Here is a 17,468-nt window from a genome sequence, read left to right as displayed (position 1 = left end):
ACCTCATACTGGTGAGGACTCCTTCTATATAGTTCCTAGCCTGTCAGATCTGTCAGGGTGTTTAGAGCTTAACTGTAGCACTGGGGCTAAAAAAAGGTTGCCTGCCAGCAGAAATCCTACCATTCCTTTCTTCCCTTTCTTTCCTGTTATTTCAAGAAAGCCTTAAGAAGAGACTATACCAAGTCCTAGAAGATGATTGGTTCACATGGAAGAAGGGAACTTGGAAGAGCATTTAGCATTTTGCCCAAGAAATACTAAACCCAGGTAGAGTGCCTCCAATCCCAACTGCAAAAGTGGGCAGTAAAACATATTTCACAGTTAATGTACAGGACTAGTATAGGCAGACAAACTCAGACATTCAAGAAAAACTGGCAACAGAAGCACAATGCCCATGAAAATCAGCAGAAGCCTTCCATCAAATTCAGTATATATTAAATAGGAGGATTTTTTGTTGTTGTTACTCAAGTAGCTTGCACTTTTGCTCTTCTGGTGCACCTTTGGGATTCACTTTTTGGCCTCTCTCTGACAAGATCTTCCAGATGAAACATCTGTTTTCACACCCCATTTTTCCCCATCCCAGAAACAATCTCCTGTTGCTGAAGGTAGCTCTGCAGGAATTAATAATCCCTAGATACACTGAGAAGTATTGTAAGCAAACAATATAATGAGGACATTCTTAATACATGACAGTAGAGGTACCGTAAGACAGATCATCATATTAATTTCTAAAACCAGTACAGAAGGGATCTCCCTTATGCTGAGAGCCTTTTATTGAGATCTTACCAGACTTCCACTGTAGAAGAAACCAGCAGGTTAAACTTCCACAGTTTTCTTTTTGATTTCAATAACAGCAATTTTGTCCTGATTGGAGAAAAGGAGTATGAAGAAATGAGAGCCAAAAATACAGGAAGTTATAGGTTAAGCAGAGGAATATAATTCTGCTTTGTTTTGGTATCTTCTCTTTCTTCCATACTAACAGGCTAAATAAAAAAGGTATAGTAAGAAAATGAAACCCAAGATAAGCACATACACTGATAAACAAAATGTGTGTTTATTGATCCTGCTTAGGTCTTAAGGCTCCCATTGTTCCACAGAGAGTTTTAGTTTAAACCATTCTCATATACACTCCAAATACTTCAAAAGGAAACATACATTATTTGAGCTTGGATGTCCTTTTCAAACAGCTGAATGGCATGATGCTTTTCGTTATCTTTACAATCCTCTTCCATGGGAAGCTGTTTTGTTCTCTTCGGTTTAGCTAGACGCTATATATGCACCTATTTCTGGTAGTTCCTTTAACAGCGAGCCATTCAATTCCCACATTGCTTCTTCCTCTTTACTCACAAGACCACAGCATTGTGCATGCAGATGGTGGCAGAGTATGGATGAGCCAAGACACAGTAGCACTTCAGATTTTCTGCAACCCACATTTTCCTTATCGTACAACAACAATAGCAGTCGTTGCAGTATTTTCTGTATTGCAATAAGAAGAAAATTTTTATGATCCAATATTGGAAACTTTCTTTTGCGTAAAGGTGCACAAAACCTAGCAGATAGACTAGCTATTCCTGAACCTTGACATAGATGCTCTGCTGTTATGTAAGAAGGAAATGCTGGCACATAAAAATGAGATCCAAATTCATGAAATCTCATTGAGATCTGAATCTTGATATGAATCTTAATACAGATTCATGGTTCCTGGGTGTACTCTTCAGCTCCTGACATACCCTGAAGCTTGACTTTAAACTGCCAAACCAATTTATTCTCAATATTTATCCTGGTCATGCCCTACACATACCATCATCTTGTCTTTTACATATAGATACTTTCTCAATGTATCATTTTATTGTCAAAACCTCTCACACAGGGGCAGTATACTTGCAACAGGGGTACTTTATTGCAACTGTGTCAGACTTTAATCATAAAACCATTATAATATTTTGCAGGCTCAGTAATATAGGAGATGATTGCATAATTTAGCTATTCTATATGTTTTCAAACAATCATTTTCAGATGTAACTGGAAAAGGAAAAATATTCCTCATGAAAAGGTTTTGAAATAATTCCCAAAAATTTCATTAAGACACCATGGAGGCCTAGAGAAAAAGGCTGCAAATAAAGGTGGACAAATGAATAGTCACATGAGAAAGAATTTCCAATATCTTAAATTCCCCTCTCCCCCACATATAGCAGAAGTATTTTGTGGACATTAACTCAGCTGGCACATTTTGTTTCCTCTTCATTGCCCCTTTGTTTTATTCTTTTTTTTAGATCCTCAGAGCTGCATAAGAACGTAGATCTTTGATGCTATTTATATTGTGGGGCTAGTGGGTGGTCTTAAGAGAATTTTTAAACATACTAAGCCCCACAACCAGTGCCTATCTGTCATTATTATGCTTATTAGATTAACTTGGATTTGGCTTCATGCATCCCTGTTGTGCTTACAGGGATACAAGCGCAGAATACTCATTGACAGATAAAGTTATAACATGAAAACCCTTAATTGTGCCATTCTCAACTGCTCCAGGACTCATTCTTGACTCAAACCATGCTCAAACTTTACCTCCCTTGTGCTTCTGAGAATGTACTAAAGATCCACCTTTATATACAAGTATATAGAAATTTGTATGTGTATATATATGCATATAAGTGTGTAATTTTATATATGTAAATGTGCATACATGTGGATAAATAATGCAGATAATAGGTCAGATATGTGAAGACAACATACTCAATAACATTTTCTGTCTTTGACTGAACTCTACACATAGTGAGAACGTCTCTCTTTGGAAAAGACTTGCTTGGAAACTTAACAGTAAAACGATCTTTCAACCCTTAGAAAAAGATGGACAGGAAATGCTACTTCTGGCTTGTGAATTTTAATCTTTCAAAATGTACCCACTTTAGTTCCTTATTTCCAGAAACATGGAAGCTTTAGACAACACAGTTATTATTCTGTTGTAAAATGGACACATTTTACCATAGGGACTTAGAGTCAGACTTTTAGTAACAGTTTCACCTTTTATTCCTGGTTGTTGCAATATTTATTTGTACAACAAATAGCACAGTTAAAGCTGAGGTAGTCAATGACTTCTTTGTCTCAGTCTTCACCAATATCCCAGGCTTTTCTGCCTAGAGATAAGGTTCAGGGAACAGACAATCTGCCAGCAGCGGAAAATGACCAAGTCAGTGATTGCTTGAGAAATCTCAACCTATGCAAGTCTGTGGCACCTGATGAGATGTATCTGGGGGTGCTAAGAAAGCTGACTGATGTCACTGTGGCACTATCATCTTTGAAAGGTCATTTAATCAGGCAAGGCCCACAATGGGTGAAGAAAAACAAATGTGGTACTCATCCTCAAAAAGGCATGACTTGGGGACCTATGGGCTGCTTTGATTCACTTTAGTGCCCAGAAAATCATAGTGTGAGACCTCTTGACACACATTTCTGGGCAGATGAAGGAACAAAAAGATAACTGGAAATAACCAGCATGAGTTTATCAAGGATGAATGAGGCAAAAGGAACCTGATTGCCTTCTATGATGAAATGACTAGATTTGTGCATGAGGAGTGAGCAGTGGATATCGATTACCTTGGCATTAACAAGGTTTTCCACATGGTCTCTTGCAGCATCCTTAAGACTAAGTTAGAACACTATGATTGGTATGGATAGACTACCAGACGAGTAAAAAATGGTTCAAAATGGTATTGGTAAACAGTTTGTACTCCACTTGGATGCTGGTTAAAAGTAGAGTACCACAGGGGCCTATAGTAGTTTAATATCTTTATCAATTACCTGGAGGAGATGGAGCCCCCTCTTATCAAGTTTGTAGAGTATTACAAACTGAGGTGAACTGTCAGTATGTTCAGAGGCAAGGTAGAAATTTTTGAGAGGGCAAGACAGGCTGAAGAAATGAGCCAACAGGAACTGCAGGAAAGTCAACAAGGACAAACGACGTTTCTAGCAACTTTGAGTGGACTAGCCCTGCAGCTATACAGTGTGGGGACTGGCTGTGGAGCAGCTCAGCTGCTGGTAGGAGATGAGAGACAACACGTAGAAATTGAAACAGGAGAGGTTCAGTCTGATGAAACTTTTTTTCCCTGTGAGGGAAGTCAAGCAGTGGAACAGGCTACCTGGAGAGGTTATGCAGTCTCCAACCTTAGAGGTTTTCAAGGCTCAAGTAGAAAAAGCCCTGAGCAACCTGCCCTCAGGTCAGTGTTGCCCTGCTTTGAGACCTCCATGGTGTCTTTCAACCTAATGGATACCGTGATTCTGTGTTTGTTGCATACACATGACTGTGCAACCACCTCTACCCTTACACACATATACATTTAGTCTTTCTGCTTAAAAACACAAAAACACTGAGAAATTGTACACTCTCTACAGAAGTCTATTGTCAAATATAATCCACTGACCTATATAGGGCCAGAATAAAAGCTGTTACTACTGAGCTGGTGTCCCCCTTTTTTAAAATTCTCTCTTTGTTCAATAAGAGGGTTATAAATTTTACACCTAAATTCATTTGTCATTTTCACAAGGAAATACAAAGAACGTTAAAGTCTTTAGAACTGACAAAGAATTCATGTTCAAATCAAAACAAGTTTAATGGAATTTTCTATTCTTAACAGCAAGGAAGGGAAGGAGATTTTACTGAATGCTCTATTTTGCTCCACACTGATTGTGTCAGTCATCTGTTTCATAAATAGAGTGAGTAGGAAAAAAGGAGACATTTTGCCAGGCAAAGATGACCCACAAATACAGAACTAAGATTAGTTTCATTTTAAGAAATTAACAGTAATGAGGTGGGTAAGATACATTTATTAAATATTAATGACAGATTTACTTAGCTATAACCTCTTCCCACAGACCTACACAGCTCAAGGAGCCTACTCACTTGCCTTCCCACCCACTTTACTTGTACGTGGCATCAAGACTAATCTTGGTGGCATTTAAAGAGAATGTCTTCTGTCACTGCAATATTGTATTTCAGTTAGTAATTTTTAAGTATTTGAGTGTGGGAGGCTTTGGCCTCAGAAATTCACATGTTTATCTGAGCCATCCAAACCTCTCAAGTGTGGGAGACTGGGCCAAAAAATCCCTAAAGACTGCTGTTCTCATGAAATTGCTACAGTGAGCTGCAGAACAAACAAACAAAAAAGGACATATGAGAAATCAAAGGGCTTGTACAAATTGCAGGTCAGGAAAAGTATGGTTTCAGGCTCCATTTTTCTGAATTGCCCTCCTGGAAAGAGTGGGAATGTAATTGACTTCTAGTCCATCTCTCACTGATAGGTAAAGCCACTGAGAAAGTAATGCCAGGGAAGCTACAGCAAAACAGCATGCCTGCCAAAATTCTGAAGCCTTTGCAATCAGGCTTTGAGCCAGGTCATAGCATTTAGAATGCAACAGCAGCACTAAAAGATTGTCTCCCTGTGGCAATGGACTGGCTATTTCTCCATGCTGAAATTACTCAAACTCACCGTAGTCTCCAGCAGTCAGTTCCTAAGGGGTGCTGTCCCACTTAAGTGACATTTATAAAGGCAGCTCTTATAGTTGTACAATGAATTACTATTATGAGGATCCAAAGAGTAGCAATGGTAAATTGCTTCTCTGCTGAGGACTAGTGGAGAAAACCAAACAGGGTTACAGCTGCACTCCTCTTAAGACGTGTATGGGGTTTTTTTGGATCATGAGAAATCCCGCTCTACACTGGTTTAGATTGCAAGTGAAAACGAGTGACCTGTGAATGTGCAAGAATGCTATCCATATCAGATCAATTATGAAACCACCTGGCTGCCCTGGAAGTCCAGCAGGAGCAGAGCCCTGCCAACAGGCTCCAGAGGCATATGTGGACAACTGCATCCTCCTGGGGCCCAGCACACCATAGGCAGTACCTGACTTCAGCAGTCAACAGCTGAAGCTGAGACAAGACCTAGCATTAGCATTTCCTACCACAGGTTAGATAAATGCCAATTAATGCATTTATAAAGGTTACTCCGGAAATTCTTTAAAAGTCTGTTCTATGATACAAATTTCTGAGATTTACTTGCTTCCTGGTTCTATTGTTACTCAGGGATGTCCTAGCATTTCCAACCACAGTTTCTACTGTGACTTACCTGGCAGTCAAGTAACTCAAGGTAAAATTCCAGTTATAAGAGCCCCTAGGAGAAATACAGCTTTAATTGTCATGCTAATTTGCAACCAAGACTTGAGTTTTTTGAAGAAAAAAGGAGTCATTTTATTTTTTGAGGTGAAAAGAGAAAATAATGCTATGTTTATATAGTGAAATCTCTGTAGGTAATGTTAGGCCTTATCTGTGTTAAAAAACAATGAATAGAACAACAACAAAAATCCAAATAAAGTTAACCTGATTCACATATAAACACCACAAACAAAATTATCTAGATTAATGGATTCAGACTTGATTTTGAAAAATACTTACTTTCCAAAATCTTTTTTCTTTTTTTAAATCATGTCTACTTTCCAAATTAAAGAGTGTTTTCCATAAAACGATGTCAGCTTGAGAGTCCTATAAAGATTTTTCTCCGTTTAATTTTAAGAACATGAAATTTCCAAAGATTTTATTCTCTGCATATTGTCTAATTTTGAAGAGAAAATCAGATTTTAAAATAGCTTTTAATTTTTTCATATCCCCGCTTTTCACGTATAAATAAAAATTGTGGAAGAACGGGATGATCAGTATTTTAAGTATACCTTGACATGTCAGTGAAAAACCTGTGCTTTCCCTCTAGCCTTCTTGGATCATCACATGGCACTATCATGTTTAACAGCTTAGATTAGCAAGTGATAGTTTTAGTACTGTAACAGAATTGCCTAGACTGATGCAGTTTCAGTCCTGGCAAGGAAAAAAGAACAATTATAGCTGAAATGTGGAGGATGGACACTGAAATATTTTAGGGATCTCTGCTCTGATCCAGATCTCCTAGGCAGTTAAGAGCATATTCCCTAATATATTTGCACTGTAGTTCTACATGTCTTTAAAAGGAAAATGTTTTGTTTCCCTCTTCTTTTTTTTTTTTTTTTTATGCCTCATTTCTACATTTTCTCCAACCTGAGAGAATATTCCATACTGAATCATTTCAAAATCAGTACAGTTATTTAGGGTGCACCAAACTAGATATCTGAATAAGGGCAGGTCTGTGTTAACAGCATTTTCTTGGTACAAATTTGCCAGTGCTAGAATGAGAAAATAATTGATTCATATCCTGAGTTTGGGTCTAATCTTGGAAACATCTAGATACATCTAGCTCTCTCCTTTCCCCAACATACTCTGCTGGTGTAAGTAACAGTTCTAAACTTCATTTAATATTAGTTGGAAGTGAAATGCTTTACTGAAGAGAACATAATTTATTGTTCTGTATATGAAAGACATCTGGCATAGCAAAAATTCTGTAATAGTCCATGCTTTTGGATACTTCCTCGATAAACAGTATTTCTAGTATAAGACATAAGCTATAAGAGGGTAAAATGATAGAATAGGAAAAATAACATCAGTGTTTTAAAGGCCTAACAAAAGAGCCAAGTTTCCTTTGAGTACATCTCTACATTCACAGCCTTAGTCTAAGGCCACAGAAATTGATGAAAATACTCTCATTTATTTCAGGGATCCATGGTGTAGGTCCTAATAAATTTCTAACTCTTCAATCTGCTGTGTGATCTGGTTAATTCTAGATTTAATATCACAATGAAATTTCTGAGTACATGAAAGGTTATTGTCAAGTACAAACACAAAATTTAACCACAAAAATTTGCCCTAAGCAGTAGGCAATAATGTTGTTCCTCCTACATATATTGTTTCCTTTACTTCTATTAAAATATTCATATTACCAAATGATGACAATTAATGGGATTAGTTGGCTCCTGGCCTCTCAACCCTGATCCCACTGTCCAAAACCTTTGTTTTATTAAAGGTATAGTGCTCTCTCCATGTTATTACTCTGTGCTGGTACTGCAAGAACAGCTATAAAGTATCTGTCTAGCCCATTACTGATGAATGTTTCTGTTTGGCAGTATGCAAATGGTTCATGTAGAAATGGAAGTTACCAGATGATGCTAAACAGTGTTCTTAATTTTGATGGGGATGGTGCACTAAAGCAACATTAGAGACTCCTAGTAATAGACTTTAAGGTCCATAATGAATTGTTGGACATTTTTCTAAGCCAGGGGTTGCTGGCAGAGAAAGTCTTGTGATTTTACTGCTTGTTTTGCTCACTGCATTGGACTAAGCCAACCACAAGTATGGAGGTATAAATATTGTTAGTGGATTGCCACTAACATATTCCTAGTTTGGTGGACCTATATTACTGTAGTCAGATATCATATTCTCCAGGAAAATCAGCAGCTGATGGAAGCACTGAGTGTAATGTACCACAGTGAGGATGCTTGGTTCCTGTTATTAATAAAGCTTCAAAAAAACCATGTTTCTTTAAAACCCAAAGTATCGTATAAATTTATGAAAACCATGTTGTGCAATGATTGGGGACCAGGACTAGAAGGTCAAGACAGCTGGGTTTCCTTCTACGTTTTACAGCCTATCCACAGTTTGACTCTGCGACAATTTTCTCACTTCCTTATGGATCAGTCTTCTCCATTAAAATGTAAATGTCCTGGGCCAAAAACTAGCAACAGGCCACCAAGTAAATTAAGGGTCCTTGCAACAACAGATAAGTGACCAAAATCCTGCTTAAAAGTTCTTACAAGCTCACATTGAAGTCCATATGTCCTCCAGAAGGCTGGAAAGACATATGCAAGAACCTCAAAAAACCCCAAATGACTCTCTAAGACAGGTTCTTCATATTGTCTTAAATTTGTTTTCATCCTAGTTACTTTCATTACTTTTTCATGAGACGGGTGTTCCAAACTGTGTCCTCTACATTTATAAGTTAGTTCCTAAAAACAAACATTCAATAAGATCAACTAAGGTTACTTTAAAAGGGTGAATGGATTTTGGTTCTTTAGTTCCCACTAAAGACACTGCAGAAAGGAAAGTAAGGTTTTGTTTATGCAGGTAGAATGTGGTTTTGCAGCCAGAAATGAACAGCACTTTCTCCTTCATTGGGAGTTAACACACACACACACACACACACACACACACACACACTGCATGGAATAAAAGTAGCTCAGGAAACAAGGCTGAGGTTTTCAATGTGAATAGAACCACCTATTCATTATAGCAATCATAATGTTCACTAGTTTAAGGTGACAGAATGAATAAGGCTGCACTGTATTTGAGTAATATTTACATTAGCACTGTTCTACACATGAGGGATTTTTGTAGTAGCACTTATCTGACTTATATTAAAAAAAAATAGACTAAAATAACTGAATGAGTAGATCTGATTTTGCATTCTGATATTACTCTTAAAATCCCTCTTGCTTTCTAGGAGGTACCACTAAAACAAGTAAAATTTCAAGAAGTGAAACAAAAGGATTAAAGAGAGCATACTAGTCATTAAGTACATAATCCTTCATCTCTGGAAACATCAATCTCTCCCCCTTTAAACAGATGAATTCTGCCTTGGACAATGTTAGTCAATGGTAGAGATTGTTTGTCAAAAAAATAGGAATATATTTGTGGAGATGTGAGGATTGCTCTTTGACTACATGAGTTCTAGGGTTTAACAAAAAGAGAAAAGATTAGTTGCCTTGGGAACTACACTGCCTCCTCTGCTTCTCACAGTACTTACTTTTTTCTTTTTCTTTTTTAAAAAAAAAAAAAAAACTTGTTGCCTTTTCTATATATACTTACAGGAACACAGGCACACATAAATAGACTCTGTACTACCATTTTCAAACATTTTGCATTCACACATAAATCATTTGCTGTGTGAAAAAGTTGATGCCTGACAAGAATAAAATAGCACAGTGGAGAGGGTGGAGACTCACCTGCATGACTAAGCATGCAGTCTTATATCTTGTAGATACAGAGGACTGGCAAACCTTTTAATGATCTGGTTTCACTTGGAAGTTGGAAACAGACAGTGCTTATGAGAAGTTTTCTACGCCACTGTAGTTGACTGTTCAAGGGCTTCTACTGCTAAAGTTGTGCAAAGTATGCCTAATTAGTTTAAAACATCATGAGTTTAAAACATAAAAGTTTAGCATTAACTTTACTCTGAAATCACCTAGGGAGCACACACTCAGATGTAGAAGTAAGGAGGTTTAAGATGCTGATATCTTCCTGTTTTCACTTGTCCTCTCTCATCTGAGGTGCTGAACAAGACTGTACCATTGTGAATGCGTTTAGTACACTCCAGCATATCTAACATGGCCATAGATTTTGCACATCAGATAGAACGGACAGAATAAACTTGGGAGGGAATCCAAAATTTATGACACATTGCATAATTCCAGTTTTAAAAAAATCTGCAAACATTAAAAAAATTCCTACAAACTAAGACCCTAATAGTCCCTCTTCTCCTCTACCTCAACTCTTTGCTGCTTGTTAAAAAAACCAAACAAACACCAGACACTTGTGCACCAGTGCTAGGAAATAATTCTTGAAACCTGTGCTACTTTCCTCACAGGGTCTCTGCTCCTCCCCACAGTACCTGAAATGACATTCAGTACCATTGGCTTCTTCCCAACCATCAGTGAGTGCTCCAAGCTTTTACGTAGCACACACTGTGCTTTCAAAGCAGTATTCCAAAGGTAAGGTAAGAACACCAGCATTTACATCAAGACCTATTTCCGTAAATTCTAAATCTACAGATGAACAAATGGTTTGGTCTTGACAGCTTGGTCTCTTGCCCTCTTCTGTTCAGTTGGGTCCAAAACCAGAGTCATTTCTACCTTGAGGGAAGCAGCTTTCATATTTGGGGTAGATGGCTACCTCTCAAACATAGGTGTTTTACAAGAGGATGTAGTTTTTATGCAATTAGAGCACTCATGCAGGTTTGGGAAAGCACAGATCCCATGTACTGCAGGTGCAGCTTTGAGCTGATCTCCCATACTTAGGAAGCAGAACCTTCAGGACTTCTCTTGGAACATTTCCATCTTCTCTGTGGGCTACAGAGAGAAGGAAACTTCTCCAGAGTGCAGTCCAGTGCAGACACCTTATCAAAGGGATTCTAACCTGGAGAAGTTGAGGAACAAATGGAAACTAGGTAGCTAAATTAATTGCCCAAAAGTGGGTACTCTGGATATATGCCCCGACACTGCAATTACTTGCCCAGATTAATTTTGAATGTGGCTTTTAAAATGCCACTATGATGCACAATCCAAAGAACAAAATTAAAGTTCAACAGCTATTGCTACAAACTTAGTCTGCACTACATCAGAATACTCATAGGAGGAAGCAGAACTGTCCACTCTCTGTCTCCTCTCTGTTCCTTCCAGGCCTCTTTCCATCTACTGCTTTTGGCATTACAAGCTTTTGTGTGACTATATGATAGACTGGCAAAGAAAAAAAAACCTAGTTGTGAGGTTTAACTCTTCATGTTTCCCTGTGTTTGTTGATGTTGTCAGATGATCACAGAAATGGTTCTGTTGCCACAGGGAAGAGAGACAACGCTAGGGTTGGAGTGGGGAATGATGAAATGGCAGAGCCAGTGTAAATTATTTATGAAGTTATGATTGGCATTTTCACATAGACAATTCTCTGTAAATAACAAGAAAATTGCCTTTCAAAGGCATCATCTGAGAAATAAGTTATAAAAAGTCTCAGCAAATGTGAAGAATACCAAAAAGGCAGTACCCCATGCTTATTGGCTGAAAGCATAATTCAGCCATAACACTTCATAGTAATAAGGACATCCATTTAGTTTAGTGCCATGTCATGAGTCATCATGTTCATGAGGCAGAAAATGCAAGATAAAGTAGTATTTATAATTACCATACTGCATAGTTCAAAGTAAATACAGCATTGTATTGGATAAATATACACAAAAATCGTACTTATACATGGACTGTTTATCCAGTAATCAAAAGTGCGGTGCTTTAAAAAATAAAAGAAGAAATTATATACTGTGTCACCCACTCAGTGACACAGTCTTCTGCACTTCCCTCAGTCTTCAGATTCATGCTTAGGAAGCAGAGAAAATAGGAGAGAAGAAAAAAAATGCTTTTGACAGATAGACAATACAACTAGTAAAGGTTCAAGACACTGTATCTTCCTGGCCTCACCACAGGTCCCTTAGATCTTAGACATTAACACCTGCTGATACAATTCTAAAACTCTGGACAGCTCTGGGCATGGTTCTGGGCAGCCTGCTCTAAGTGGCCCTGCTTGAGCAGGGGTATTGGACCAGACAACCTCCAGCGGTCCCTTCAAACCTCAACCGCTCTGTGATTCCGTGATTTGATCATATGTGACTTTTTAGCATAATTCTTAATCTTGTATCATACTCTTACCTGAAAGGCAAAGTATATTGACTAAACATGTAAGGTCACATGCCTCCCCACTAAGGTCAACAAAAACACTGTCATTGCTTCAATAAAGCTACAATTTAATCCAGAGCTAAATTTGGTATTTTTTTGCAGAATTTTAGTGATTTCCCTAAAATAGTAAAAAATAATTCTAGTATTTCTGAGAGTGTAAGAGGAACAGATTCTCTTTGGAAAAGACTGGCAGAGTAGCAGCAAGACACCATCATGATTCCATGGTGTTTTTAACATTTTCATCTACCACTTCCATTGACCAGAAATGCTAACAAAGTCCCACTAGAGGCTGATCTTGTAGCATCTCAGTTAAGTATTAGAGTAAGACTTTCAGTCTACATTTGCTGAACCAGAAAATACGGTCAGTTCAGATAGACATAATCAATAGGCCAAGAAAAACATCAAGCTCCATTAGTAAACATGTATTAAGGAAATGCATGAACATACAGTTTGTGATGGGTATTGATGAAACTGTCAGTCTAACACCAATGGGATCTGATGTAGTCTGTAAGGAAGGAGAATAAAGGATAATGCTTAAGTGCTCTGTGAGGAACTGGTAGTGCCTATTGATGAATCACAAAGTCTTTCATATTTTTTTTTAATGAATGCAACTTTTTAGAATGTATAAAAATAACATTTTTAGTTGACTTAAACATTCCTATCTTTTTTTGTATAGACAAGGAAGAAAGGTTTTTATTATTTGCATCGTTGAAGCACACAGATTTTTCTAGCCCATAAGACAATGGCAATGTGAGCATGATATTTAACTTTTGTTATTGAACATGGAAAGAAAAAAGGAAAAAAAATTTTAGCAAGCCAGAAACCCAACACATCAATTCCTTCATAGTTAAGCTAGTGTTGAGTTTAAAACTGTGGTAATAATTTTTCACTAATCAAGACAAATTTTCCATCACAGAAGAGGCATTTTTATATTGTGTTTTATTTAGATTACAGAACGTTGTAGGCTATGACATGCTGACCCATAAACTAGTTTAGTTTATCTACTAAAAAAAGACCTAATTCACTCTTATTTCCCTCCCTCCCAATCTCTTTTCAAAAAGAAATACTTTCAATAATAGCCAAATATGGAGTAAAAAATAGGGACTAATAGATTTCCATTTTATGGATAATGTATTCTCTTTTTTCATATATGACAACTGGAGATTAGTTTGGCTTTGTGCTAAATTGTTCATGTCATTCACCGCCTCCAGGATTTTTGAGTATGATATTATACTATATTTCATTACATTAGGCAAAATAAATGTAATAAATCCATTTACCATCTAGAGATGGTAAATTAATCATCTACCATCTAGAGTAACACAGCACCTCTGCTAATTACCCATTTGCTTTAGTGACAGTTTTCTCTAGAGAATCTAAGTCTCATTGATGCTGCACCATATTTCAACTATGTTGCATACTCAGAATTATCTTTTTTTCTAAAGTGCTCTGTATTATGAAGAATAAAGAGTATTTCCACTCTCCAAGAAACACCTATTTAGTGACAATTTAAAAAGATTCACCTGAAAATGTACACAAATTTTTAAAAGAAATTATGAGAAGACAAGGTAGAAAAGACAACAGGCTTGAAGGAGAACATTTGAGAATGATATTTATTGATTGCCACTTCCAGAGAGTTCTTTGTTTCTACTTTACTCTGCTAGTGTTACAACATTCTCAGTGTTTTCTGAATACAAGAATAGGATGATGGAATTATACAGAATACACAGTTCATTACAGCTGAGTGCACTACCCTCAGTTTATCAAATGAATGCTGCTGGTTTTATTGCTTGTTCCTGAATAGACTTGATTTTCATAAGTTTATTATTAAAAATTCATGTTTAATGCAAGCAAAAGAAAAGGCTATGTTATCTTTGTACGGATATTATCTAATTCTGGTCAGGTACTATTATTTTCTTTTCTTTGTTCTGATGAACTAACACAAACAGGCAGTGTTTATGATCAGATGTTGGTTTTTTAATTCTTCAGTGAGTGGGTGACGAAGTAGTAAGAAGACTGGAGAATGCAATTAATTTTTTTTTATTAAATATTCAAGAAAAGAGAGGAGGTGAAAGAACCAGAACAGAAAAGAGGCAGAGAATTACCAAACATATCCAAAACCATAAAAGGCAAGAAACATATCCAGTTTTGATTTTATTTTCAATTGGTTTATCCAACAGGAAATGTAATGCATAAAATTGCTGATTCCTAATTTTGTTGGATAAGAAATAAAGCCTCTAAAAGTCTGCCCATAAATATCCTTATTTGAACTTGGAAATTAAGCTATCCCATTGCTTGTACATGGAACAATGAGCAAAGCCTGTTCTTCCACACATTGTTCCTTCTTATGTATCTGCTACTGCTGAGCTGAAAAAAGGAATTGTATCAATTTACACAATACATTATGTCTTTAATCTCCCTTCTTCATGACATCTGTCTATTTTCTGGTACAATTCCTTAGGGCAGGTGCTACCTCTTCTTAAACAGTCACGAATATCAAGCATTACTTTTACTGCTATGATTTTATAACACTGTCTATATTCATCTTATCAGTGAAAAATAAACTCTTGGATAGTAACAAAGAAAAGAAAAAGTTATTTTGAGTTAAGCTTTAAAAGAATAGCTGCTTACAATTAAAAATGATTGCTACAGTCAGCCTTATATTCATTACAAACCAGATTTTATAAGTCCCTTAGGTATTTGTTCCATGGAAAACAAAACATGCAAAAATGCACACACCAGTTCTTTACTCCACACTGTCCTAAAAAGTACATGTCCTAAAAAGTACATGTCCTAAAAAGTACATGGCTGTGACACCATCTGATCCTGTGAAGATCATGAAGGTCAAATGTCATGCAAGAAGTATATTCTGAAATAAATAGTCTGTGACAGGTCAGGAAATGGGTATCAGCTTTGAAATAAACTACTATTCATTTAAAACAGAAGGGACTAATTCTTCAAGAATTTCTTAAACAGTCTCCAGTTTATGCATGACCATATAAGCTCAGCAGTACCTGAAGGTAACAGAGACGGTTAACTTTTGTAACCAACACAGCAGGAAAAGTAAATTGATACTGCTACCAAACTACTCTCTGTCCCCACACAGAGGATAAAGTCCCTTATTAAATTGTACTGCTTGCTGTGATTCTGAGGCTGTTTTCCATCCTACGACGGTCTCATAACAGCTCTAAAGTGTTTGCTGAGAATGGCCTTACCTTCTTGCTTGTTTTTCCTACATTGTCCATTTAACTAAATCAATATATTCACACATAAATATTCTAATAAAGCACTCAGTATTCACAGCCATTAATTTCTACCACTGTCACAGTCGGAGATTTTCAAGAAGTTTTCCAGAAAAGACGCATCTTTTAAGTCTTACCATAACATTTAACAAAGAAGCCTGGTTTTAGATAGGTAGCATGAAATTCACAGTGTGCTTATACTTGTGTTGCTTAGCCTTTGTATAACATAAAAAGTTTTTTATATAATCAATCAAGATAACCTCCACTTCTATTATCTGAGATCATAACCCCAACTCATATTTGGAACTTAGAACGTAGAAGGTCTTGGGTTTCTTATTTTACAGGTGAGGAGTAAAGGTGCAATAGTCTAAGAATCAGATTTAAAGGAATCCCCTGAGAATGAAATAACTAATATAAGTGTTATCCCTCCAAAAATCTATTATTTTCATTAAGAATCTGAAATCATTCCCTTCTCTGTACTTTTCTTCATCAATATATTTTTTCTTTTTTATTTCTTTCTTTTTACTGAGAAGCAGCAGAATACATTGCCTATCTATCTGCACCATTTTCTTCTGATAAATGAATGTGGAAAGATAGTCATCAGTGTTTGGTTATTTAAACTAGAGCAACATACTTTTTTTGCAATAAAACAATGTAAGCAGTGCACTGACTTTCATGTTCTAGCCTCTAATGAGCATTTGAGGGTAAAACTGTAAATAAATTATGGACTTCTAATCTACAGAACAGACACTAATCAATTAATCATTGGTTTTTGGCTGCTGTAAGTGCTTCAAATAAATTGTTTTTATGAGATATTTATCACTTGTCAATCAACACTCCCCAAAGGATTAGGAATAATTGTTGTACTATTTGTAGCAAACTAGATAAAGCAGTTAACTTTGGCAATAAAACAAGCTTAACATTCAGCAAAGCTTTTGTGGTGTTCATTTTCAGGTTGGAACTTCTGCAGGCTGGAAGCTGGCAGTACATGGATTTAATAAGTGTGCAATAATCATGATAAAAAAAGAATAAAGGTATTTCAGGCTACATTCAGCCTTGAAGGGGCTATATTGAAGGGCATGAAATTTTGCTAGGAAGATTATTGACTTATTGCACGTGAATATTGGAAGTGTAGTGTTGATTCGACACAATGATATTCTGCCACGTATTTCTGCTCCAACAGAAAACTTTTTACAGCGGGGTGAAAGCCTTTTCTCCATGAAAGAAGTTTCCCTACTTTTCAACACTGTGATTAAACGTTTAACCCATCTATACCATTTACTGCTTTCTGTCTATTCAGGGAGCATTTTTGTAGTTCCAAATCCAATACTTTCAATAGGAAAGAAATATTCACTCTTTCCAAAATAGCAATAGCACCTAGTCACAAACCTCACTGCAGCCTGTGAAGGAAACCACAGTGGAGCAGATATCCACGCTGTAGCCCATGTAGGACCCCACACTGGAGCAGGTGGATCATTTCCTGAAGAACTGTAGCCCATGGAGACCCCATGCTGGAGTAGGTTTATCCTGAAGGACTATAGTCCCTGAAGAGGACCCACACTGGAGCAGGGGAGAAGTGTGAGGAGGAACGATTAGTAGAGAGGAATTGTTATAGACTGACTGCAACCTGTTATGGACTCACTACGACCTCCCATTAACCACCTTGCTGAGGTTGGAGGAGGTAGAGCAGTCAGGAATGAAAGAGTGAAGTTGAGCCTGGGAATAAGGGGGGTGTGATCCAGTGTTTTCATTTTCTTTCTTCCTTTCCATCCAACTCTATTTTAATTGTCAATAAATTATTTTTCCCAAAATCAAGTCTCTTTTGCA

The sequence above is a fragment of the Strix aluco genome, chromosome 1 (genome assembly GCF_031877795.1).
Source record: "Strix aluco isolate bStrAlu1 chromosome 1, bStrAlu1.hap1, whole genome shotgun sequence".
In the NCBI taxonomy this organism is placed as follows: domain Eukaryota; kingdom Metazoa; phylum Chordata; class Aves; order Strigiformes; family Strigidae; genus Strix; species Strix aluco.
This window is presented reverse-complemented; position numbering follows the sequence as displayed.